The sequence below is a fragment of the Erythrolamprus reginae genome, chromosome 5 (assembly GCF_031021105.1).
Source record: "Erythrolamprus reginae isolate rEryReg1 chromosome 5, rEryReg1.hap1, whole genome shotgun sequence".
In the NCBI taxonomy this organism is placed as follows: Eukaryota; Metazoa; Chordata; class Lepidosauria; order Squamata; family Dipsadidae; genus Erythrolamprus; species Erythrolamprus reginae.
In genome coordinates this window covers 37,224,177-37,249,545 of record NC_091954.1, presented here as the reverse complement: position 1 = coordinate 37,249,545, position 25,369 = coordinate 37,224,177, and the positions used below count along the sequence as shown (strand labels likewise).

Sequence of the window (25,369 nt, the reverse complement as noted above, 5' to 3'; positions counted from 1 at the left end):
ATTTTTATGGACACTTGCCCAGTTGCTGACCTTGAAAGGTTTGAAAGCCTGAAAGCAGAGGGAATTTAAAACAGATTTAAATTTGTTATTGTTTGAAAGAAAATGATTAGACTGTTTTGGATAAGAATGAACTTGAATATCAACAACAAAAGAAAAAAAAGGAATTGGATTTTTAACTATCAAAAAGAAAATTTACAAATTATAAAAGGCTGTGGAATACATTTTTGTTAGCAGCTAGACAGATTCTGAAAACTTAGTAATTTGTGAATTTGAGGCATGGAACAAGCAACTATTAAGGACTGGTGACATCTCTGAATGAAATTTTAAAGAGCACTCTACCTGCTGCACCACCCCGGCTCTCAGATATATACAGAAAACAGAGAAAAAGTGTGGAGAAGAACCGTTGTACCTACCTGAACGGTCTTCTCAGTGCACTGGAAGGAGAGTCCAACATGGGTATTACTCCAATCCTATTGGTAGAGACTGAGTTAGAAATTTACATATTAATTGAGCACCGCCCCCTCTGCTCTCCCCATGAGCCAGTTTTAAAAACAAAAAACCATAGTCAGAGGATAACCAACTTTTATTGTTAACAACCAAGAACTGACTAATAGACCACTCCGGCGTCCCTGCACCCATAACTGTACCGGGTGGGTTTGGACTCTCCTTCCAGTGCACTGAGAAGACCGTTCAGGTAGGTACAACGGTTCTTCTCCATTGCATCTGGAAGGAGAGTCCAACATGGGATATACCAGAGATTTACGGCCCATGGGAGGGAGAAGGTCTTGTCAGGGACGTTGGAGATAAACAAACACGTGGTAAAACACGTCTCCCAAAAGCCGCCTCTGCTGAGGCGAAGGAATCCACTTTATAATGTCGTATGAAAGTCGATGGCGCCGACCATGTTGCCGCCCTGCAGATGTCATCTATGGACGCCTGAGTAGCCCAGGCCGCTGAGGTCGCCGCACTCCTCGTTGAGTGAGCAGTCACTCCTGGTGGTATTGGTTGGTTACGGGCTTTGTACGCCTCCGCAATACATTCCCTGATCCAACGACTAATGGACACCGATGAAACTCTAAGTCCCTCTTTATCCGATGCAAACGAGACAAACAACTTCTCCGACTTCCGACAAACCTCTGTGCGTCTGATATAAATCTTGACCGCACGGCGTACATCGATCTTATGCCACCTCAATTCAGACGGGTGACTGCCGTGGGAACAAAAGTCTGGGAGAATTAATTCTTGCTTCTTGTGAAACTCCGAGTTGACCTTCGGTATAAAGGAAGGATCTAATCTCAACACCACTCGGTCTGGGTAAAAGATACAAAGGTCAGGACGTACCGACAAGGCCGCCAACTCTGACACTCTCCGAGCCAACGTAATCGCCACTAAGAAGGCTGTTTTAAGTGACAGTAGTCTCAACGGAATAGATCTTAGAGGCTCGAACGGTGGTTTAGTCAAGGCTTTGAGGACCAACTGGAGGTCCCATGATGGAAACCGCCGAATCGGTGGGGAGTGTTGATTCGATGCTCCCCGCAGAAAATCCTTCACCCAGGGATGGTAAGTCAAGGATCTGACTCCTTCCACTCGTATTATGGTCGCGAGTGCTGCCACATGTCGTTTTAGCGTGTTGGGCGCTAGCCCTCGATCAAGACCAGTCTGTAAAAACTCTAGAACTGTAATGACCGAAGCCTGTTCAATATTGATGTTTCGTTTGTCACAGAAACTGCAAAAGGCCGCCCATGTCGTCTGGTAGATCCGAGAAGTAGATGGACGCCTTGCAGCCTGCATTGTGTCGATGACCTTCTCTGGTAGCTTCAATCCTCGTAACCTGACCCGTTCAAATGCCAAACGGTCAGTTGAAGCCACTGGGGGTCGGGATGTTGAAGTTCCCCCTGGCTGAGTGATATCAGGTAGTCCGGGATCCTCCAGGGCGGGGACACCGATAGTGCCACCAGGTCGGAGAACCACGGTCGTCGAGGCCAGTGAGGGGCTACTAACAACACCTCCGCCCTCTCTCGCAGGAGTTTTTCCACCACTCGTGGTATCAGATTCGTTGGTGGGAACGCGTACAGCAGTCCCGGTAGCCAGGACGTCCAGAGAGCGTTGATCTCCTCGGCTCCTGGCTGTGGGAATCGAGAGTAGAACCTTGGAAGCTGGGTATTCTGGGAGCTGGCGAAAAGATTCACCAGCGGAAGGCCAAACCGCTGCACTGCCTGTTGAAAAAGGCCCAGGTCCAACTTCCACTCTGACTGGTCCAAGGTGGACCGACTCAGCCAGTCTGCTTGTGTATTGCTGATTCCCGCAATGTGTTCTGCTGTTAGGGACCGTAGATGTTGTTCGGCCCAAAGAAAGAGAGCCTCCGTCTCCTCCATGAGACGCTGCGACCTTGTGCCCCCTTGATGATTCAGGTGGGCCCTGGTCGCCACGTTGTCCGTAAGCACCAACACGTGCTGATGTTGAACCAGAGGTGCAAATGTCTGTAGAGCCAAGAATACCGCTCTTAACTCCAGGAAGTTTATGTTGCCCGAGGTAAGTTCTTCCGTCGTCCACAGTCCCTGAGCCATGTGAGCTCCGACGTGGGCACCCCATCCGGTAAGACTGGCATCGGTGGTTAGGATGATCTGGTCCCTTGTCTGGAACGGAGATCCTCTGTTGATTGCTGCCGATGTCCACCATTTTAGTGAGTCCCTGACCCTCCGGGGTAAATGGACCCGTCTGTGAGAATGACTCTCCTTGGTCCTTTGAACAGGAAGGAGGAACCATTGCAATGTCCTGATATGGAACCTGGCCCATGGAACGATGCCAATGGCAGATACTAGGGTTCCCAGTACCTTTGACAGCAATGAAAGCGGGACTGGTCCCCGCTGGATACTGGCTATCAAATGCCTGATGTTGTTTTGTCTCTCTTGAGAGAGTGACACAGTGCCCTCCTGAGTGTCTATAATCGCTCCCAAGTGTAGGAGCCTGGTGGTAGGTGTCAACTGGCTTTTTTCCACATTGACTGTGAACCCGTGGAGTTCCAGCGTACGCAATGTCTCGATGAGATCTCTCTCCGCGGCTAGTTTGGACCTGGACAAAATGAGTATATCGTCCAGGTAGGCCATAAGTCTGATGGATCGAGCCCGTAGGCTGGCGGTCAACACGTCCAAGAGCTTCGTAAATGTTCGTGGGGCCGATGACAGGCCGAACGGCATGGCCCTGTATTGGTAGTGCCGTCCCTCGGTGCAAAATCGAAGGAATCTGCGGTGATCCGGATGGATCGGGACATGCAAGTAGGCCTCCTTGAGGTCTATGGATGTTAACGTGTCCTGTTTTCGGATGGACGCTAGAATGGTCTGCAGCGAGTGCATCCTGAACCTCCGGTATTTTATAAAGAGGTTCAGTTGCTTCAGGTTGAGAATCAACCTGCAGCCTCCTGAGGATTTGGGAACGATAAAAATCATGGAGTAGAACCCCTTGCCTTCCTCTGGCTGCAGGACCGCTTCTATTGCTCGAATGTCTAGCAGGTGCGAAATTTCCCTGCGCAGTTGTAGTCTCTTTTGAATGTCCTTTATGAGTGGGCAGTGTAAAAAGCAGCTTGGCGGTGGCTGCACGAACTCCAGCCTGAGCCTTGTGTGACTGTAGCCAGAGCCCATTGGTCGGAGGAAGTTGCTTGCCAGGCCCTGCCAAAGTCCTGCAGCTTTCCTCCTAGGGGTTGAAGTGCGGCCGAGTCACTTCATGCGTCTGAACCCTCTTGAGGTATTCCCGCGGAAGGGTCTTCTGGACTGATGATAGCCTCTCTGTCTGTCCTGAAAGGCGCCGCGGTCGCTCCTATAGGCCTGCTGGTTGTATTGGCCCTGGGAAAAGGAGCGTTGGCCCTGGTTAGAAGCCGTGTTAGGGTCCCATCGAAAGGACTGACGCCGTGAATACAGAGTGAACCTTCTGTCCGGCCGTCTGTTGGCTCTAGGGAGGACCTTCCTCTTATCCTTGTCCTCCACTAGGACCTTTTCTAACAGATCTCCAAAGAGGGTGGAGCCCTGGAAGGGGCCGGAGGCCAGGCGCCATTTAGACTTGAGATCGGCTTGCCAGTTTCTCAGCCACAAAAGCCGGCGTGATGACAACGTGGTTGCCATGCTCCTTGTGGAAAATTTGGCCGCGTGAAGGGTGGTGTCCGCCGAAAACTCGGTCGCCGCCAACAATTTACTTAAGTCCTGGCGGAGACGCCCATCTTCGGGCCCCAGTCGAGATTGCATCTCTTTGATCCACATTAGTGACGCTCGATTGATAAAAGACGCAGCTGCTGCCGCCCTGAATTCCCAGCCGGACATCAGGTGCGCCTTGCGCAGCAACGTTTCCGCCTTTCTCTCCTCCGGCCTGAGGCTTTCCCCGGTCTCCGAGGGCACCAAGGCGCTGGAGACAAGTGTCACGACCGGCTGGTCGATTGGTGGGAATTCCAGCAGGTTTTCCACCTCTTCGTCGAAGGTGTAAAATTTTCTCTCGATGTTAGAAGGGCCCTGTGCCGCTGCTGGTTGCTGCCACGGCCTCTTTATGTCCTTTACGAATATGCCTGAAGCCGGAAAGTGGTCGGACTCGGGTTGGGGTTCATCCAGTAACGAGGCCGAGGCTTGTTCTGACTCAGTGGCCTCTGCTGCTTTGGCAGCGCCCGGAAGGTTCATTACCTGCTTGGCCTTAGATAGTAAGGTTCTAAACAATGCCGGTTTAAACAGGCCAACCGAAGGTGGCTGCTCCGGTGCATTTTCATCCTCTGAAAGGCCAAATTCCGGATCACTGTCCTCAAACTGATCCTGTTCTTCTAACAAGGACCCCAAACCCGAAGGGGGCGGTGCCGACCAAGAACCCATCGCTTGTTGGGGGGGTCTCCCGTACTGTTGAGCCCCCGGTGCCACATTCTGTGAGTATGCATTCACGATGAGGTCCTGCAGATCTGGAGGCAGATTTTGCCACGCCCCAGGCTGGGATCGTAAGCCCGCTGCAGTAGGGGTGAACGTGGCTGCTGGCCCCTGGTAACTCCCTCCAGTAGGGCCCGCTGAACCTGGTCTAGCCCATGATGTGCTGGGGGAAGGCATGCTCTGGGGCAGGGGCAGGGCTTGCCGGTCTGGAGACCAATCTCCTGCTGATGTCACCCCTGTAGGCCCGAAGGCAGATGGTGATAGAGGGTCTGAAGAATGTCTCTGGCCCAGAGGGAGCCCCGCAGGAGATGCATGCAATGCTGCCTCAAGTTTTTTCTCCAGCGCTTTTATGCGTTTCTCAGCCTCCTTGATGGAGGAGGAGGAGGCAGATGAGTGGGATTTTGCCTTTTCCTTAGGCTTCCCCTTAACTTTCTCCTTAGATGGTGCAGGAGAACTCAGGGCCTCCTTTCCTTGAGTCTCCTCCATAGTACTCATGACTGCCAGGCAATGTAATTCACGCTTTCTTGCCTTCTGACCTCCGGTAGCTTATCCAGGCCCACCTCGTCAGCACAATTCAGCGAAAAAATGGCGCCCTCGGTTGCCCGGGATTTGCGCTTGCGCACTAGGGCGTCCCAGCCCGTTCGCGCCTAATTGGCCAGCCGCCAGCCGATTTCGCGCCCAAACGACGCTTGCCGCCTTAATTAGCCCCAAAACATGGCGGCGCCCAGCCTCCGCGGCTCCGTGGGCTGTTGCCTGGGGCTCCCCGACCTGGAGGCCTCCCCCGCTGCCTCGGGGGACTGGCTCCGTGCCTTTATTGACCGCTGTTTCGGTCCCGCTGGCATCGGCGGTTTCGGCGGCGGCTGTCCCTCTAGCGGCTCGCCGCGCCATTCCCCATCAGCTGTGAGGCACTCGGCTCCGTCTCTCTAAACCAGCGATTACGAGCCGGCTTCAAGCCTCCCAGTGGGGGGGGGCGGACCCCCCCACCTTCGGCTGACAGCCTCGGTATGGCCTCGGAGACCAGGGACCCCCAGGCTGGATGCTCCTCTACGGGGTGTTCCCTCTGGGGGAATGCAATACCCCTGAGGAGGTTCATTGGGGGTGGTGCCCACTGAGGGCAGAAACCCCAGACCGTCTGAATCCTCTTGTGTCTTCATGCCTGAAAAACAAAGCAAAGGGATTAAAACGGTAAAGCAAAAAACACTCATTCACAATTTATTTATATTATTAAAATCTTAAGCCACAACTCAGTATGTCTCTATTCAGTGACTGAGTTTTTAAAACTGGCTCATGGGGAGAGCAGAGGGGGCGGTGCTCAATTAATATGTAAATTTCTAACTCAGTCTCTACCAATAGGATTGGAGTAATACCCATGTTGGACTCTCCTTCCAGATGCAATGGAGAAAGAGAAGTTTTTGGTATAAAGATAAAAGAAAGAATTGGAAGAAGCTATGGAAATGGGGACAATATAAAGATAAAAAGGAAGTGGTTGAGAAATTAAAAGGAAATGAATGAGTGGTGTTGGAATGTTATAGGAAGATATTTTTCCTTTCTTCTTTTTGTTCTTCCCTTTATTATAATCACTATCCTAGAGTTATTTGTGATTAGAATGTTAACTGTTTAGAATTTGATACATATAATTAATTTAAATTACTTTACAAAGAGTGGAGATTTTTCTGTTCTGTTTATACAGGCTGATATTACACATTAGATGGATTAATTGATAATGGTGATAGGCTAAATTTTTGATTTAATATAATTATCAGTTTTAAAGATGGACAACTAAAAATTAGAGAGAGTGGAAATAAATCAAATGAAAACAATATACCGTATATACTCGAGTATAAGCCGAGTTTTTCAGCCCAAAAAATGGGCTGAAAAACACAACCTCGGCTTATACTCGGGTCATTGACAAAGTCACCACACGAGGGCGCCATTGCTTGAGCTAGAGCGAGGAGGCACCAGCTTTTGTCCCCTCTCCCACGCCGTAGTTCCTCTCCCTGGCTCAAGCAAATGAGGCAGCCATTTGCTCCAACCGAGAGGGGGAAAAAGCAATGGTGAGTCTCTCTCTGCATTGCCCTTAGTCGGATTAAAAAGGCCCCTTGCTGTCAGATTCTCCTCCCCCTCCTTTGAAAGGATTTAAACTGTTTAAAAAATGGTATTTTGTGATAGTTGCTGTCCTTGCTTGGATAGGATCTAATAATGTGTTATGAGGCAGAGCTAGACAGGAATTCTTTTTCTATCTGTCTATCTTTCTATCTATCTATTTTTCTATCTATTTTTCTATCTATCTATCTATCTATCTATCTGTATCTATTTCTATCTATCTATTTTTCTATCTTTCTATCTATCTATTTTTCTATCTATCTATCTATCTATCTATCTGCATCTATTTCTATCTATCTATCTATCTATCTATCTATCTATCTATCTATCTATCTATCTATCTATCTATCTATCTATTTGGTTTTCTATGCTGATAACCTCACAGCAGCTAATGCTGAAGCTCTTCTTTGGATACACTTATTAATTTGTTTGTTTGTTTGTTTATTTATTTAATTGGATTTGTATGCAATCCCTCTCCAAGGACTCAGGGTGGCTCACAGCATATATAAAAACAGAACAATAATGTAAATCCAATTAATGATGAGAAGGAATCCAGTTTTGAAGGATTTTAACTCTTAGGTTTTAGCTTTGTTCCTGATCGAGCTACTTTTTTTACTTTTTAATTTATTGTTAATATTGTTAATTTGTTTACCCTCTTTTAAATTTACAGAGCTAGTTTACTGGTTTTCTTTAAAATAAATATTCTAAAACATGTCTCAATTAATGTAATTTTATTGTTTTCCATTTTTATAAGTTACCAGTAGCCACTGCATTTTCTAACCTCGGCTTATACTCGGGTCAATACGTTTTCCCAGTTTTTGTGGCAAAAATTGGTGCCTCGGCTTATACTCGGGTCGGCTTATACTCCAGTATATACGGTATATATTATGATTGTTTACTATTTTATATATGAGATCAATTTGGGTGTATTTGGAAACTTTATTGTGCTGAGACTTGAAGAATTAAATGACTTGGAATAACATCAATAAAATAATGAAGACTAATACGAGAAGCCTAATAATATTTCAAAAAATATATACAAATGAGTATTGCTTTCTATGGGACACATTTGGTTATGACAAAACGGGGGGAAACAAACGACAAATAAGAAGATCAAGAACGGTGAAGATGCAATATGGCTTAAAATTAAAAGGCAAGTGAAAGAATAACTATCTTGGTAAATTAAGATAATAGTGGTTAATTTTGGGGGAAGACTTTTTGAAATTAATTGATAGAAATGCCAGAGGACAAAATTAGATTTATTTTTATTTATTTATTTTCTTTTGGAAGCAATACAATTTTAATAAAATCTACCTGGAATAAAGTGTCATATATATATAAAGATTTAGAAATGACTGATTAAAATGTATAATCATGTATTTATTGTAATATTGTAATATCTGAAGGTATATGGACATGTATGAATTGATAGAGAAAAAATAAAAAACTTTTTGCAAAAAAAAGAAATACTGTAATTAAAATAGATCATTTTAAGTTTCGGTAAACATTGAACAATGGTCTTTTGTTATTCAATACTAAGCAAACAAATGATATTCCTGAACTTGATAACTGGCTGAATGTGGATGAAACAATATGAGATTATAAACAGACAAGATGTAGGTGATGCTAGTCAAGTACTTAGAAAACTGAATCTTTTCCAGAAGCAAATGAACTTCCTTTGATATATCCCTGTTGTGATGTTGAAAGAGATGCACTATATGCTAATTATTCATCTAATTTCAAATCGAATTATTGATCTGACTTCAAAGGTCCAACTTCTGAAGGGCTGAAGAACTCTCCCATCTAAAAAATGATTGTTGTTGTTGTTATTATATCATCATCATCATTATTATTATTATTATTATTATTATTATTATTATTATTATTATTTATTAGATTTGTATGCCGCCCCTCTCCGTAGACTCGGAGCGGCTCACAACAATAACAAAGACAATGTAAGAACAAATCTAATAATTTAAAAAACACTAAAAACCCCATTATTAAAAGCAAGCATACACACAAACATACCATGTATAAACTGTATAGGCCTGGGGCAGATGTCTCAGTTCCCCCATGCCTGACAACAGAGATGGGTCTTAAGGAGGGTGGGGGCAGTTCTGATCAGTGTTCCCTCTAATTTTTTTTCGGGGTGAGCGGAAAAGTATAGTGTCTGAGCGGCAGTCCCTTTTGGACTGGTCGGCATATAAGTATAAATAAATAAATAGATAGATAGATAATAAATAAATAAATAAATAAATAAAGTAAGTGTGGGCGTGCGCTATCACACATGAGCAAGTTCTTGCATCCATGATTCTATCCTTTCTATGTCTCCATCCCTCTTTCCTCCCTCCCTCTTTCCTTTCTATCTCTCCCTCCATTTCCTCCCTCCCTCTTTTCTTTCTATCTCTCCCTCTTTCCTTTCTATCTCTCCCTCCCTTTCCTCCCTCCCTCCCTCTTTTCTTTCTATCTCTCCCTCTTTCCTTTCTATCTTTCTCTCCCCCTGCCTTTCTCCAAGCCCTTCCTTTTCCCTCTCCCTATCCTACTACCCCCCTCTCCCTCCTTCTTTCCTTTCTATCTCTCCCTCCCTCTTTCCTCCCTCCCTCTTTCCTTTCTATCTCTCCCTCCCTCCCTCCCTCTTCCTTTCTCTCTTCCTTCCTTCCTCTCTTTTTTGTTTTTTCTCTCCCTCCTTCCCTCCCTCTATGTCTTTCCCTTTCCCTCCTTCCCTCCTCTCTTTCTCTCTCTCTTGCTTTCTTTCCCTCTCTTTCTCTCTTGCTTTCTTTCTCTCATTCTCTCTCCCCTCCTTTTTTTCTCTCTCTCTTTCTCTCTCGTTCACCACGCCGGCAACAGAAAGAAAAAGAAAGAGAGAGAAAGAGCCGGAGAGAGAGTGGAGGGCGCCGTTGTCTTCGCCTCCGCCCGCCGGCTCTGCAGCTAAGAGGCGGCAGCAGCCCCCTCGCCCTCCCAGGCGTCCCCAGCGCCCGGCCACACGACGCCTCCCATTAGCCCGGCCGACTTTTCCCTGCTGCTGGAGCCGTTTTCTCTTCATGGCGCAAAGCCACACAGTCCCGGACTCCCGGATTGCTCGCCCCAAGGCAGGAGGCGGCGGCGGAGGAGAGGAGGTGGATCGCGCCCCAAGGCAGAAGGCGGCGGCGGATGAGAGGGGGCAGATAGCGCCCCAAGGCAGGAGGTGGCGGAGGAGGAGAGGGGGCGGATCGGGCGGGCAATGGGGCAGGGCGGAGAAGCCAGGGGCGCGTTTGGCCGGAGGCACCGTGGGGAGGCAGGGGCGGCCGCGGCTCCCTTTACTCCTACTGCTGCACCTCCCCGCCCCTGCCCTCCCGCGGGCTGGCAGGGGGATGGGGAGCGCGCACCCGTGCAAAAGGGCACGCGGGGGGGTATTTGGGGGTGCGCACCTGCTCACGGTCACAGCTTACGGGGAACAGTGGTTCTGATCTCTGGGGGGAGCTGGTTCCAGAGGGTTGGGACCGCCACAGAGAAGGCTCTTCTCCTGGGTCCCGCCAAACGACATTTAGTCGATGGGACCCGGAGAAGGCCAACTCTGTGGGACCTAACCGGTTGCTGGGATTCATGCGGCAGAAGGCGGTCCCGGAGATATTCTGGTCCAATGCCATGAAGGGCTTTATAGGCCATAACCAACACTTTGAATTGTGACCGGAAATTGATCGGCAACCAATGCGGACTGCGTAGTGTTGGTGTAACATGGGCATGCCTTGGGAAGCCCATGATTGCTCTTGCAGCTGCATTCTGCACGATCTGAAGTTTCCAAACACTTTTCAAAGGTAGCCCCATGTAGAGAGCATTACAGTAGTCGAACTTCGAGGTGATGAGGGCATGAGTGACTGTGAGCAGTCAGTCCCGGTCCAGATAGGGCCGCAACTGGTGCACCAGGCGAGCCTGGGCAAACGCCCCCCTCGCCACAGCTGAAAGATGTTTCTTTAATGTGAGCTGTGGATCGAGGAAGACGCCCAAGTTGCGGACCCTCTCTGAGGGGGTCAATAATTCCCCCCCCCAGGGTTATGGACAGACAGGTGGAATTGTACCTGGGAGGCAGAGCGCACAGCCACTCCGGGTTGAGTTTGAGTCTGCTGACACCCATCCAGACCCCAACAGCCTCCAGGCACTGGCACATCACTTCCACTGCTTCGTTGACTGGACATGGGGTGGAGATGTATAACTGGGTATCATCCGCATATTGATGATACCTCACCCCATGCTCCTGGATGATCTCACCCAGCGGTTTCATGTAGATATTGAATAGCAGGGGGGAGAGGACCGACCACTGAGGCACCGCACAAGGGAGTAACCTCGAGGTCGACCTCTGACCCCCCACTAACACCGACTGCGACCGACCAGAGAGGTAGGAGGAGAACCATTGGAGAACAGTGCCTCCCACTCCCAACCCCTCCAGCTGGCGCAGAAGGATACCATGGTCGATGGTATTGAAAGCCGCTGAGAGGTCAAGAAGCACCAGGACAGAGGACAAGCTCCTGTCCCGGGCCCGCCAGAGATCTTCCATCAAGGCAACCAAAGCAGTTTCCGTGCTGTAGCCGGGCCTGAATCCAGACTGTTGGGGACCTAGATAATCGGCTTCTTACAAGGACCGCTGGAGTTGGAGCACCACCACCTTCTCGACAACCTTTCCCATAAAGGGAAGGTTGGAGACTGGACGGTAGTTATTAAGCACGGCTGGGTCCAGGGAAGGCTTCTTAAGGAGGGGGCGCACAAGTGCCTCCTAATAAGGAGCTGGAAAGGACCCCTCCCCAAGGAGGCGTTGACAATCTCCTGGACCCAGCTCCGGATCCAGTAAGCAGGTGGCAGAACTCACAGCTCCAATGGCCTTGTCCACTTCATCAGGTGTCACCAGATCAAACTCTTCCCAGTCAGGTATGTGCCCCAGTCACCTCAACTGACTCGTTGTCAGTTGACTCTGTTATCCAATTGGAGTCGAGGTCCGCCCGGATCCGAATGATTTTATCAGCGAAAAATGTGTTAAAATCCTCGGCACTACTCTGCAAGGGCTTCCCAACTCCCCCCTGGTTAAGAAGTGAGCAGGTCACCCTAAACAGAGCGGCCGGGTGGGATTCCGCTGATGCAATCAAGGCGGCATGATACGCGCATCTTGCCGCCCTGAGTGCCACTTTGTAAGTCTTAATGTGAGCTCTTACAAGTGTTTGATCAGATTCGGACTTACTCTTCCTCCATCGCTTCTCTAGACGTCTCTTCTGGCATTTCAACTCCCAGAGCTCCTCATTGAACCATGGAGCTCTACAGGGTCTAGTGCTGCAGAGAGGTCGCAACGGCGCAATCCGGTCAAGAGCCTCCACTGCAGCCTTGTTTCAGGCCTCAGCAAGAGACTCCAACGAACTGTGGACAAGTGCATCTGGAATAACCCCAAGCGCCCTCTGAAAGCCCTCTGGGTCCATCAGGCGTCTGGGGCGGAACTGTCTAATCGGTTCCGCCTCCCTGCGGGGAAGGATTGGAGCCCGGAAGTCAAGCCGTAATAGAAAATGGTCTGACCATGACAAAGGCAACACTTCTAAGCCCCTTAGTCTCAGACCATTACTCAATTGCTCAGAGAGGAATACCATGTCGGGTGCGTGCCCCCCCCCCTTGTGAGTCGGACCGTGTACTACTTGAGTCAGGTCCATGGCTGTCATGGTGGCCATGAACTCCTGCGCTAACCCAGAGGTTTCGCCGAGCGAAGGCAGGTTAAGATCCCCCAAGACTATAACTCTGGGGAATCCCACCGCCAGCCCGGCTACCTCCTCGAGCAGCACAGGCAGGGCTGTTGACACGCAGCTGGGAGGCAGGTACATGAGCAACAAGCCCACCTGAACCCCTAAGTCCAATTTCACAAGGAGGGACTCACAACACGCAATATCTGGAACAACGGGTCTCCCTGGCTATAATAGCCACTCCTCCCCCACTTCCCTGGGGTCGCGGTTGATGCCATACCTGAATCCCAGCTGGGCAAATTTTAGAGAGAGATACTCCTTCCTCTGGGCCCAGCCAGGTCTCAGTCACGCATGTCAGGTCAGCCTCCTCATCCAGGATCAAATCCCGGATGAGGAGAGCTTTATTTACCACCGACCTGGCATTGAGTAGCAGCAACCTGAGCCCAGGGCCAGAATTACACTCATCACCAGCACCCTGGGTTGAGCTCACAGAACCGGAACAAGGGATCGCTGTTAACCAGCGATCCCTCCTTCCCCTGGAACGGCTAGTTCCGTGGCTCCTGCCATATCTGCCTCTTCCAATTCTTCATAATCCAATGGACTAATCTGCTAGGATGGCCTGCAAATGTGCTTATTTCTTATTATGCTTGTGACAAACAGATTAAAAGTCTCATTTTATATCTGTCCTATTATTAGCAAAGACTCATTTGCTAGGCGTGCAAGAAATAGGCGTTGATTGCTTACCTGAGCGCCTCTTCTCATACGATGAGCGGGTACAGCAGTCATGTGGGTTGCTCGCTGTCCAATCCGTCGAGCACCAAGCCTAGTCTTTAAAAAGCCTGCTGGATCCACCCCTTCCCCAGAATTCGCGAATCCGTAGACTTAGGCTCAATTTGGTGACTCAATAGTGTTCAACTCTCATGATAGAAAAGATACAGGTTAAAGGAATAACCATAGTTAGAAATTAAAAACAGGGATGGAAGTGACTGCTGTACCCGCTCATCGTACAAGAAGAGGCGCTCAGGTAAGCAATCAATGCATATTCTCCGTACTGAGAGAGTGGGTCCAGCAGTCACGTGGGACATACCCAATAGATGAGTCCCTAGGGAGGGATTAGTTCGCTATCGTGAGAGATAACGGATTGGAGGACATTTCTGCCGAAGGCAGCATCCACTGAAGTGTAAGAGTCAATTTTGTAATGCCTTATGAAAGAGTTTGGAGAGGCCCAAGTGGCTGCTTTGCAGATCTCTTCCAATGGAGCTTGAGTTGCCCATGCGGCAGATGTGGCTGCACTTCTTGTGGAATGTGCTGTGATACTTCTAGGTATGGTGAGGGAAGCTGACTCATAAGCCTTTGCGATAGTGCCTCGGATCCAACGACCTATTACTGTTGAGGATACCTTGGATCCCATGGATCTGGGATGGTAGGCCACGAATAGGGCTTCAGACCTTCAAATGGGTCTCGTCCGTTGGATGTAGATTCTCAGCGCTCTGGTGAGATCTAAGGTGTGCCATCTGACCGCAAGATGATGGTTCTGGTTGGAACAAAATGAAGGCAACACAATGTCCTGAGATCTGTGGAACATAGAACTGACCTTGGGTAGAAAGGTGGGGTCCAAGCGCAGGACTACTTTGTCCGAATGGAACTGGCATAGATCCTGCCTAATGGAAAGGGCTGCCAATTCTGAGATGCGTCGGGCAGATGTTATTGCCACCAGGAATGCTACCTTGTAAGATAGGTACCTGAAGGATGCTGATCTTAGGGGTTCGTATGGTGCCTGAGTGAGGGAATGGAGAACCTGCGGTAAGTCCCAGGACAGGTATCAGTGAACCCTGGAAGGTCTGAGGTTCGAAATACCTCTTAGAAATTCTTGAATTTCCGGAAAGGAGCGGAGTGGTTGTCTGCGAGGCCCTGCTAAGACCGAAGATAGGGCTGCCAGATGGCGACGGATGGTGCTGGATGAAAGGCCTTGCTGGAACCCCTTCATGAGGAAAGCTACTATCCTGTGGATGAGAATACACAGGGAGGTTAGATCCTCCTGTGAGCACCATTGGTGGAATTTGGACCAGGTATGGTCGTAAATCCTGTTGGTGGACACCCTTCTGGCTTTTAGGATTATTTCTACAGTGTCCGGGTCGTATCCTCGCAGATCTAAGTCGCGCAGGATAATAGCCAAGCGGTGAGGTGGAACCACTCTGGATCTGGATGGAGAGAGGCCCCCTGCTGCAACATATCCTCCAAAATGGGGAGTCGCCAGGGGTCCTGGACGGACAGACGTTGTAGGTCCGCGAACCAGGACCGGCGTGGTCAGTGAGAGGCTATCAGAATCACCTGGGCCTTCTCAAGGATGATCTTGTGGATCACATCTGGCAGAATTGGAATTGGAGGGAAGGCGTAAAGCAGCCCTTGAGGCCAAGGGATTCTGAGTGCATTTGTCGCTTCCGCTCCCAGGGATGGGAACCTGGAGTAGAATCGAGGGAGTTGAGCATTGGCCTCGGTCGCAAATAGGTCTAGCAATGGGTGACCGAACCTGAGGCAAGTTTGCTGAAACAGAGCCGGATGAAGGCTCCACTCTCCTGGATCCAGAATCGACCGGGGAAAGCCAATCCGCCTGTATAATAAGGACTCCCGATATGTGATCGGCCCCTAATGACTGTAGATGCCTCTCTGCCCAGAGACCCAACTTCAGGCCTTCTCTCATCAGGGCCTTGGACCTGGTGCCCTCTTGTCTGCAAATATGACTCTTTGTAGCTATATTGTCCGTGAGAATCAGGAAATGTTGATTGATGATGTGCGGTTTGAATTGTTTGAGGGCCAAAAACACTGCTCTCAATTCCAGCCAGTTGATAGGTCTGGAAGCCTCCTCCGCTGACCATGTGCCTTGGGCTATCAGGCCCTGGGCATGGGCTCCCCAGCCCGTTAAACTGGCATCCGTGGTGATGGTGAATTGATCTGGACACCTGAAGGGGGATCCCTTGTCCAGAGTGAGGGAGGTCCACCACGTAAGGGATCTTAAAACTGTGGTTGGGACAGTGATGAGGTGTGCCGAGTTGCTGTTCCCTGATCTCTGGAATGGTAACAGAAGCCATTGGAGATCCCTGCCATGAAGACGGGCCCAGGGGATAAAGACAGGGTAATGATGGAAGTCCTTCTCTGAGATCGTATTTGGGAAATGAGCTCCTTAATACTGACTTTTCTCTCAGTAGAGAGAAAAACCTGAGAGAGATCAGAATTTATGATGGCACCCAGGTGTTGAATAGAAGTAGACGGATGGAGCTGACTTTTTTTGAGATTGATGGAGAAACCATGATCCTGTAGGATAGACAAGGTAATGTTGAGGTCTGAGCAGGTGTCCTCTTTAGATGCCCCATGAATTAATATGTCATACAAATAGCATAAAATATGAATGGGCGTGGCTCGGATGTGAGCCGCCAGGGCTCCTAGGAGCTTAGTAAACACTCGAGGAGCCAAGGAGAGCTCGAAGGGCATGGCCCTATATTGATAGTGCTTGCCATGGAAGGCGAAGCGTAGGAACTTCCTGTGACCTTTGGCAATGGGAATATGGAGATAGGCTTCCGTGAGATCCAAGGAGACCATAAAGTCCCCAGGATGGATAGCGGCTAGGATGGATGGCAAGGAATGCATCTTAAATTTCCTATATTTAATAAACTGGTTCAAATTTTTAAGGTCTAAGATGGCTCTCCATCTTCCAGATGTCTTAGGGACCATGAAGAGGATGGAGTAGAAGCCCAGACCTCTTTGGGAAGTGGGAACTGGTTGGATAGCCCTGATAGACAATAGATGATAGATAGATTCGGAGATGAGATGGAGAAGACCTGGGGGATGGGCAAGAAATGAAACGTTTTGGAGGCATTGAAATAAACTCCAACTGAAGACCCCATTCCACAGTAGCAATAACCCAGGGGTCCTTACAGGAATGGCGCCAGCTGAAGGAGAACCAAGCCAGGCGCCCCCCTATGGGAGTGGAATGAAGCTCACCATCTGGGCTTTCTGGAAGCTCTGATCAAGAAGGAACCTCTTTGGTAACGGGATCTTCTACCCCTGGGGTTTCTGCCAGGTTGGGGGCGAAAACGAGGGGAATACTGACCTGAGTTTCTCTGGAAAGCGAACCCTTGATCCTGTTGACGGTTGGGATGTCGAAAGGATTGAGTTTTGATGGCCTTCTTGTTGGTGGGCCCCAAAACTTTCTTTTTGTCAACGGTTTCCGTGAGAAGAGGGTCCAGGAGGTCGCAAAATAGAAGGTCACGCTTCAAAGGACCCATGGCCAGCTGCCATTTTTGCCTCACTCCTGCCTGCCAAGGGCGCAGCCATAGAAGTCTTCTGGCCATCGTTGAGGCCGCTACTGATCCGGCTGCAAATCTTGATGATTGCAAGGTAGCATCAGCTACATATTGGACCGCTGCAAAAACTTTGTTGAAATCCTGTTGGCCCCATAGATCAGTGATGGGCAACCTTTTGAGCTTGGTGTGTCAAAATTCGCCAAAAACCCGAGCATAACTTGGGTGGTGTGTCACTTTGAGAAAAAAAACATAATTTTGTGATATTTATAGTTTAAATAACAAATATGTATAATTATTTAACTTACCTGCTTAGTGACTTCTTTGTTAATCTGCCAGTTGGTTTCTTTTGTTGGTCTTGCTGTTATTTAACTTGTGTGTGGTGCTATGAACTAATATAAGTGAGGGGGAGGGGGAATTCTTCCAGTGATGGCGAACCATCACTGATTTAGTGACTTTTTTGTTGCTGAATTTCATTGGCTAAATCTTCAATTGAAGGTTGGTATTTTGTGCACTTCAAGCCCAAGCAAGCGCTACTAAGTTCATCTGCATTTCCTTAATGAGCCACTTGATGGCTGGCAATGCCCAAGCCGCTCTTTTTCTTTAGTGTGCTGGGCGCTTTGCCTTGCCTGGCCAAAACCCGCAGGGGAAAGGGAAGGAGGAGGAGGCGGTGGCGTATAAAATGCGAGCAAGCAAGAGGAGCGTACCGATCGAGGAAGAGAGAGAGAGAAAGGCGGGAGCCAGTTCAGGAATACAAGGGGACCTTTCTTGGTGGCGCTTCAACTCTTTTTTAAGTAAACGGATGGAAGGGGGCGTTGAAGTATGGAGATGGTTTTGAAAGAAGAGGACCGGGGTAACACTCCGGAAGGCAATTGTCTTCTTTGTGTCATTTCAGGTGTCACTTTTAGTTCGCTCCTCTCACCTTTCACCGACCGGACCACCACTCCTGTTTTGTTTTAATTTTTTTATATATACCGTTCACAAGACCCTTGAATTTGGACCGGGAGGGTGGTTATGACATACCCATAAGGAAAGCGTGAAGGGACAAAATAAACACCCACGCCCTTTATGAACTTTCTTCCCAACCCACCCACCACCGCCTTCCTCAGGGAGTGCGGACTCCATGCCGTGCGCGCGCCACTCAAATTGTGAAAGGGAGAAAAAAAAAGATTGCTCCTAATCTGTCAGGTTCTCATCTCCTCCCCACTCCCTTCTTCATGTGTGTTTGTGTGTGTATGTGTGTGTGTGTGTGAGAGAGAGATTCCGGATATCGTTTTGAGCCCGCCACTGTTTCTCCTTTACTGTGCATTTCCCACTCACGTTTTCCTCAAGGGAGGGGGGGATTTGTCGGAATTAACCGCGTTTAACAAATAGATGTCTGATTTCTAGGCACACAAGCCACCAGTTCAAAGCTTGCCTTGCTTAAAAATGTTGCCTTCACGGTTCCCCCCTCCTTTTTCTGTTGTCGTCGCCCCCCCTCCTCCCTCCCATCCACTCCACTATCACTCTCAAGTGTAAGTACAAGGGATTCCCAGCCTCTTATCCAGAAGCTGCCTCCCCGGTGAGGTGGGGGGGAGGAGGAGAGTTTCCGGGAAGCTCTGAAGGGCTTGGAGGGAGAAGGTCTCCCCTCGCCCTCCGTGTAGCAGATGCTCCTTCGCTGCTTTTCGCCTCTTGTACTCTGCGGTTGGGACCAGGGAAGTGGAGCCCACCCACCCCGCATTTCCTCTTCCATCTCCTGCTCCCCCGGCACTACTTGGTGCCTTTAAAATAAATATTTCACACTGCCAACCCACGAGAAGCTTTTTAACAAGATGCAGCTGAGCGCGTCGGTAGCCGATCTTCTCCTCGCCTCTGCGCCCCCCACTCCCCAAACATCTCCAACTCATCCTCTCCATCTTTTCATCGCCCCGCCACCTCCCACCGGCTGAATAAGCGACTGAGGGAGGGGGGCTCTTAAACACCGTCGCTCGGAAGCCACTTAAGCCAGCTTCTTCATCCTTTCCTCTGAGGTCTGTCAGGCTTTGCCTGGAAGAAACAGACAAACTATTGCTGAACTGACGGGTGGGTGGAGGATGCGTGCGTGCGCGCATTTTCCCCTGCTCGGAGACGAAGACAACCTGAAGGAAACGGGTTTTTTGGTGGAAAAATGCTGAGGGAGGGAGAGCGAAAACGCTTCTCCTCTCTGCCGCCAATTTGGAATCGGAGGAAAACCCGTTTAGCTTTCTAAAGAACGCCAAAGAGATCTGTTTTAAGAATCTCTTCTTCAACCCTGAGCGCCCAGCTCTTGGCATACTCCCCGAATCTAATCTGAAATTCCTGGAAGAGGTGGTTTGATCTCTCTGGGCAATAGAACAATATGAAAGCTTTGGGATCTTTTCTAAATATAGGAAGGGAAGGTTAGCAGATCCTTAGGGCTAACTACACTACAGCAATTTTTTTATCCTCGGCTACTGCACCTGGCCGTGTAGGAGCCGAGGATGAAATGTAACTCTCCAAAAGTTTCTCCGGCGGCCGCGTGTCACTGAAAATGGCTACGCGTGTCAGTGCTGACACGTGTGTCATAGGTTCGCCATCACTGCCATAGATCATCAGGGGGAAGGTGCTGCTGGAGCTGTTGAAGCCACAAAAGCAGAGCTCTAGAAAAGAAAGATGCTGCTGCTGCATTCTTGATAGTCCAGGTATCCGTGAAGAAACATCTTTTGAGCATTTGCTCTAGGCATTTGTCTTCGGGTTTTAATACCTCCTCTGCTTCACCAGACATAGTAGCCGCAAAGTGTAGTCTTAACCGGTTCGTCAGGTTTAGGGCAGACAAGAAGGTCTTCATAAGAAGGGGAAAGCTTATATAGTTTCTTGTCTTTAGTTGTGGGATTGAAACCAAAGGCTGGGTGGTCCCACTGCTTAAGCAGAGCATCTTTAAACAATTTGGGCATGGGGATGACCTCTTTGTCTTCCTGTTCCTCCATGAAGTATAGTAGATTTTCCTCAGGAGGATCTGTGGAAGGAACAGATTGTTTACCTTGCCCGGCTAAGCCTGTAGAAACTCTTGCCTTAAATAGAAGAGATTTGAAGAGTTGAAATGGAAAAATCGCAGCCGGGGTTGGAATCTTGATTTGAGATTCCTCATCTTCTGACAGGCAATGGAACGGGTCATCTTTATCCTCTACGTCCACATTGTCGTTCTCATCCTGAGAAGGATCTGAATGCTCATTAATTGGAATTCTGTAGGATGAGAGAGAACTCACGGGCTGAGTGGCACGTGGAAGGGGACAAGAGTGAGAAGGCACATTGATAGCCAAGAGCTTGGCGTCAATGGCTTTAGATAAGGCAGAAAACATAGATTGAAACTCTGGAGGCAGATTAGTAATGGTTGCAGGTAAAGATGGAGATTCCCTGAAGGCCTGGGATGGGTCTGGCTGGGAGGGATCATCCATAATGTCTGGCTCCTCTGGACCTAAGCCCCATAAGTTAGGTTGGAGTATGTTTAGGTTTGGCTCATCCAGAGAGAGCACAGGGAACCCAGAGGGAGGCAGGTTAGAAGCCTCTGGGGGGTCAGGGCTAATGTGCACTTGAGCCTGAACCTTTAAATGTTTAGCTGATTTTTCATGTATCTCTGCAAAGCTTGGTCCCTTCTCTTCTCAGCCCCGGTAGGTCTAGCCATTGTAGGGGCTCCCGAGGAAGAGGAAGAAGAGGCCTGGGGGATAGTATCAATTTCATCACCAGAAGGCCTAACCTCTCTGGGACCTTTAGATGCGACTCTCTTGGGAAACGAAGTCATGACCTGAACAAATTACAGGGACAAGACTTGAGCCAAAATTTTTGGTAGGAGAAGCTTCTAGGGCAACGTTCCCAAAAGGAAGGGGGCCCCTGCTCCTAGGCCGAGGAGCGTCTGCAACTCACAGTCAATCTGGTCGGTACCAGAGTTCGTGCAAGGGAGTGCAGAGGGGCAGGCCTCGCTAACCTTAATCAAAGTAAACCAAGGCACACTGGTTTGGATGCTTAGCCAGGGAGAAAAGGCCTGAGGGTCTCAAAGCTTATTCCAGGGCCAAGCGGCGGAATTACTGGCGCCAGGCGGGACGCACGTGGGCGATCCACAAGTGCCGACAATTACTGGACGCTGAGGGCCTTCATGCCAAAATAAACTGCTCCGAGATTTTGCAAATGGAGGGAATACTAAAGTCCGGGGGACAATCAAGGGAAGCTTGCTAACAGTCCCACACCGCAGGAGGAAGAAAGCCTTTTAAAAAAAAACTTTTATTATATCCTTAGCTTGCTGGTATACCTCCTGGCCGAGTAGATTTACAAGAAAGTACAATCCGGCAGCAGCACGAGCAGTGCATTTTAGATAAAACCCGCAATAGCCACGCCGCGGCTTCTCCCTCAGCACCGAGCTCAGTAAGGCTGGCATGCAACCAAGGCAAGCTTTAAGTAAAAGGCAATAATAAATTTTTACTTATCTGGATAGAAAAAAGACAAAGGGAAGGTGTTTTGCGAGAGGAACGAGCCACCACGAGTCCTGCTGGATCGTAGGACCGAGTGAATTCTGGGGAAGGGGCGGATCCAGCAGGCTTTTTAAAGACTAGGCTCGGTCCTCGACAGATTGGACAGCGAGCAACCCACGTGACTGCTGGACCCGCTCTCTCAGTACGGAGAATAACTTTAAATGCACAAATACCAAATTGTGGAAAACATTTTTAAGTTATGATTTAAGTATTTATTAAATTTCCTTAAGTATTTATTAAATTTATATATCGCCCAACTAATATTTTGCAGATTTTACAAAATGTATTAATCCGTTTTTCTAAATCTGGTTTTTAAAAGCTATTTTAGCAGCTCATTATTTAATTATTATTCTTTTAATTGGTTATTCTACACCTTGATGGCTTTTGCAGAAAGGAAGTATAAATTCACATTTAACTTATGTATCAATAAAACCTCATTGAATTGGATTCAAAGTGCAAGAAAAATACTTGTGGGTTATTGCTAAAATACAACCACATTCTATTTTAAGCATACAAGGTATTTTTTTGTTCATCTGTAGTACTTAAAAAGTTTCCAATATATTTTGGCAATATCCAGGGAGATAAAATAGTCGGCACAGATAGGATTATGATAAAGTCAACTCAAAGACACATGTCATGTTTCAAGCAGAAATACTTCTAAATAGCAACTACTTGATGTGGAATGAGGCAGCGTATTGTACATGGAAGTCTAACTTCTACTTCTTACTTGCGTAGGTAGCAGCTAAGAGAATACAAAGTTGTCATATTGAAATTGTAATAAAAATTTTACGGAATAATTTCTCTATCACAAATAAAAGAAGCAAGATGCACAGTTTAATACATATTAAAAATAAATGAGGGCTGGTGATATGCTTCAAATTTAAAATGTTGTAACATTTCAACTTTTAAAAATATTTCAAATTATTTATCTAATGTTTTCATTTTAAAAAAAATGGAAATGCCCTGAAAGTCATAGGAAAATTGCCTCACTCACTAAGGTCTAATGGACAAAACTATTCTATCTATGTTTAATAAAAATTAATCATCTTGTACATAATGGAACCATTCAGAAAAGTTTTAATAGTGTTACACCTGTGTTTCTCAAACTTACTGTTATCATGCACCAAGTACCGGCAAATGACAGAACATGCACTCAATTAAGCACTCATTCTTAACTGTCAGCCCTCTAGGGTAGCCTAAGAAACCAATGCTACTTAGGTCAGAAGTCCTTTTATTGTAACAGGGATAGAGGGAGAATCTTGCAAGTCTGAATGTGCTTTCCGCCTTCATCACTTTATGCCAGTGTGACCACAGGGAGGGGCTTGTCTGAGACAATTTATCAAATTACTTTCTTGGCCCAGACTCTGACAGCTTTTATTGTTTTGGTAGGATTTTTAAAAATCTATACACATTTGGAAGTTGGACTATACATGCATTCTAATCCATGAGAATAATCCCTTGTTTCTTGGATAATTTATTATGATCACATGTTAAGAGCATTTACTAAATCTGTAACATATCTAATTAGGTAAAGGTAAAGATTTCCCTTGTACAGTTGTGTCTGACTTTTGGGGATGGTGCTCATCTCCAGTTTCTTAGCCGATGGAGTCACAGTTGTCCAATTATACTTCCATGAGCACACGGCCAGCATGACTGTATGCTGAGATGCATGGAATGTTGTTACGTTCCCACTGAAGTGATACCTATTTAGCTACTACATTGACATGCTTTCTATCTGCTAGGTTGGCAGGCATTGGGGCAAGAACCCCATCACATTGTATTTGTGTCTCAAATTGCCAGCCCTCCAATCGACAAGCCCAGGTCTTAATCACTAAGCCATTGCACCTCCTTATTATACTTAAACAGCTTTTAATAGACAAAATATATGTTTAGAAAATGTGGAGCTTTACTGTGCCTAACTCAGTGGACCACATTAGTTGATGTGGGAAATCCGAAATCTCAAAATAGCTCTTTTAAGTTTTGTATTAATTTTATTGATGAAATTTAAAAAACAACAACCATGTTCCTTTTCCTGACAGCAGATGAGATCTTGTTCAATAGTTCAATATATGGAAGTCAACAGACATTGGTGCTCAATGTGGAAAGTCAAGAAAGAGACAAGGTACAACCACAGAACCTGTTACAGATAGATAACCCATGGAAAGGAAGCACACCTACCTTTAAACCTGTGGTATCAATAGAAGCTGAAAAAAAACCTAGATTGAATGGACAGTAGTTTTGTGGGTTTTGAAATTATATAATGACTATTTGATGGTTACCACTTTGTAGTAATGCATAGGCAGTTCTCAATTTACTGCCATAATTGTGACCAGATTTTTTTAGTACATCGATGCAGTCATAAAGCAAGTCATCACGTGACTGAATCCAATTTTACAATCACTTTTACCCTATTTGTTGCCAGCTGGATGAATTTTGGCCAGTCACTCTCTCTCAGCCTAAACCCCCTCCCCTCACAGGGTTGCTGTTGTGGAGAAAATAGGAAGAGGAAGGTGTACTGGATATGTTTGTCACTTTGAATTGTTTAAAGGCAGTATATGAACAAACAAAGTGGTCATTAAGCAAGCCAGCTTTGACATTTTTCATTAGAAACCAGCTAGGAAGACTGCAATTTGTAACAATGTGTCTGAAGAATGCTGATTCCCAAGTGCCAAATTGCAATTCCATGATTATCGGTAGTGCAATAATTGTAAGTATAAAGATACTGTAGGTTGTAAATCCCTTTTTTTGAGTCCGTCATAACTTTGAACTGTCATTAAACAGTGGTAAGAATTACAGTTAAAGTTGCAATTATCTCATCTTCTAATACATTTTTCATCCTGCCCATTCCTACACTATATTTCATACAGAGATACATGACTTACAACCAACAATGGGAACCAGAATTTTGGTGGTAAGTTGTGATAATTGTAAGTCAAGGCATCCATGGCATATGACAAAAAACGGTTAACCATCACTGGTTTATATTAATAATGCTCAAATCTGAAGCTCAACTTTGTTCATTTTTCAAATGTTATTTTACTGATTTTGTCAAGTTGCTTTTTTAATACATATGCATTTGCTGTATGCAAATTTTTCTATCGCAATATGGTTTTCCACCTGTAATGCATTTTATGTAAACTTTTCCCTAATGTTAAAAGTTTAGCAGAAAAGACCAAGAAAAAGTACAAATATTTAAGTATCATTGTCTTTCAATTTACATATTGGTAGGCAGTGAAAATTAGAATTTCTGCACTATGCCTCCCATCTCACACCAGTAATAAACCAAATGGAATTATTATAATTATTAACTATTAAACCCAGTAGTTTCATACTATTACTCTTTAATGAATGCATGTGTATGTATGTATGGTATGTATGTATGCATGCATGTATGTATGTATGTATATGTGTTAAAGATGGAAGCATTACTCTTCTGTACAAAGAAGAGCTAACATGGCAATCAATTATTACACTGTTAATTTGTAAATTAATGTTTTTACATTTGCATAGTAAGGTCAATCAAGAGGTCATTGTTAAGTAATTAATTAATTCAAGTAATCCCTTGAAAAATCTCTAAATAATTTCTGATGAAAAAAATCTAATCAATAAACCAAATGAAGGCAGCAATTACAGTGGCTGCACATCTGTCCTGTTGTTAAGAAATCTAACAAAAGACACATCTATCTACAAGCAAGTTCATGTCCACATATCTAGAATGAATTTTTCATATGCAGAAAAGCTCTCTGGGTATTACTGGGTATTTGAAAGGAGCGAAGAATAGAGATCTGAATTCAAACCTCTACTTTTAATAAAAGCTGTTGGATCATGTTTTCATCTTCTGAGAAAAACTACACAAAATTAGGCCAAGACTGCACATATCAAATTCT

The 25,369-nt window shown here is 46.8% G+C and overlaps 1 protein-coding gene across 5 annotated transcripts in view; it reads right to left on the bottom strand.

Annotated features, from left to right (window-relative positions):
• The window catches only part of IDE (insulin degrading enzyme), a 111,255-nt gene that overhangs the window by 40,972 nt on the left and 44,914 nt on the right, over window positions 1-25,369 (bottom strand). The gene's annotated exons all lie outside the window — the stretch shown is intronic.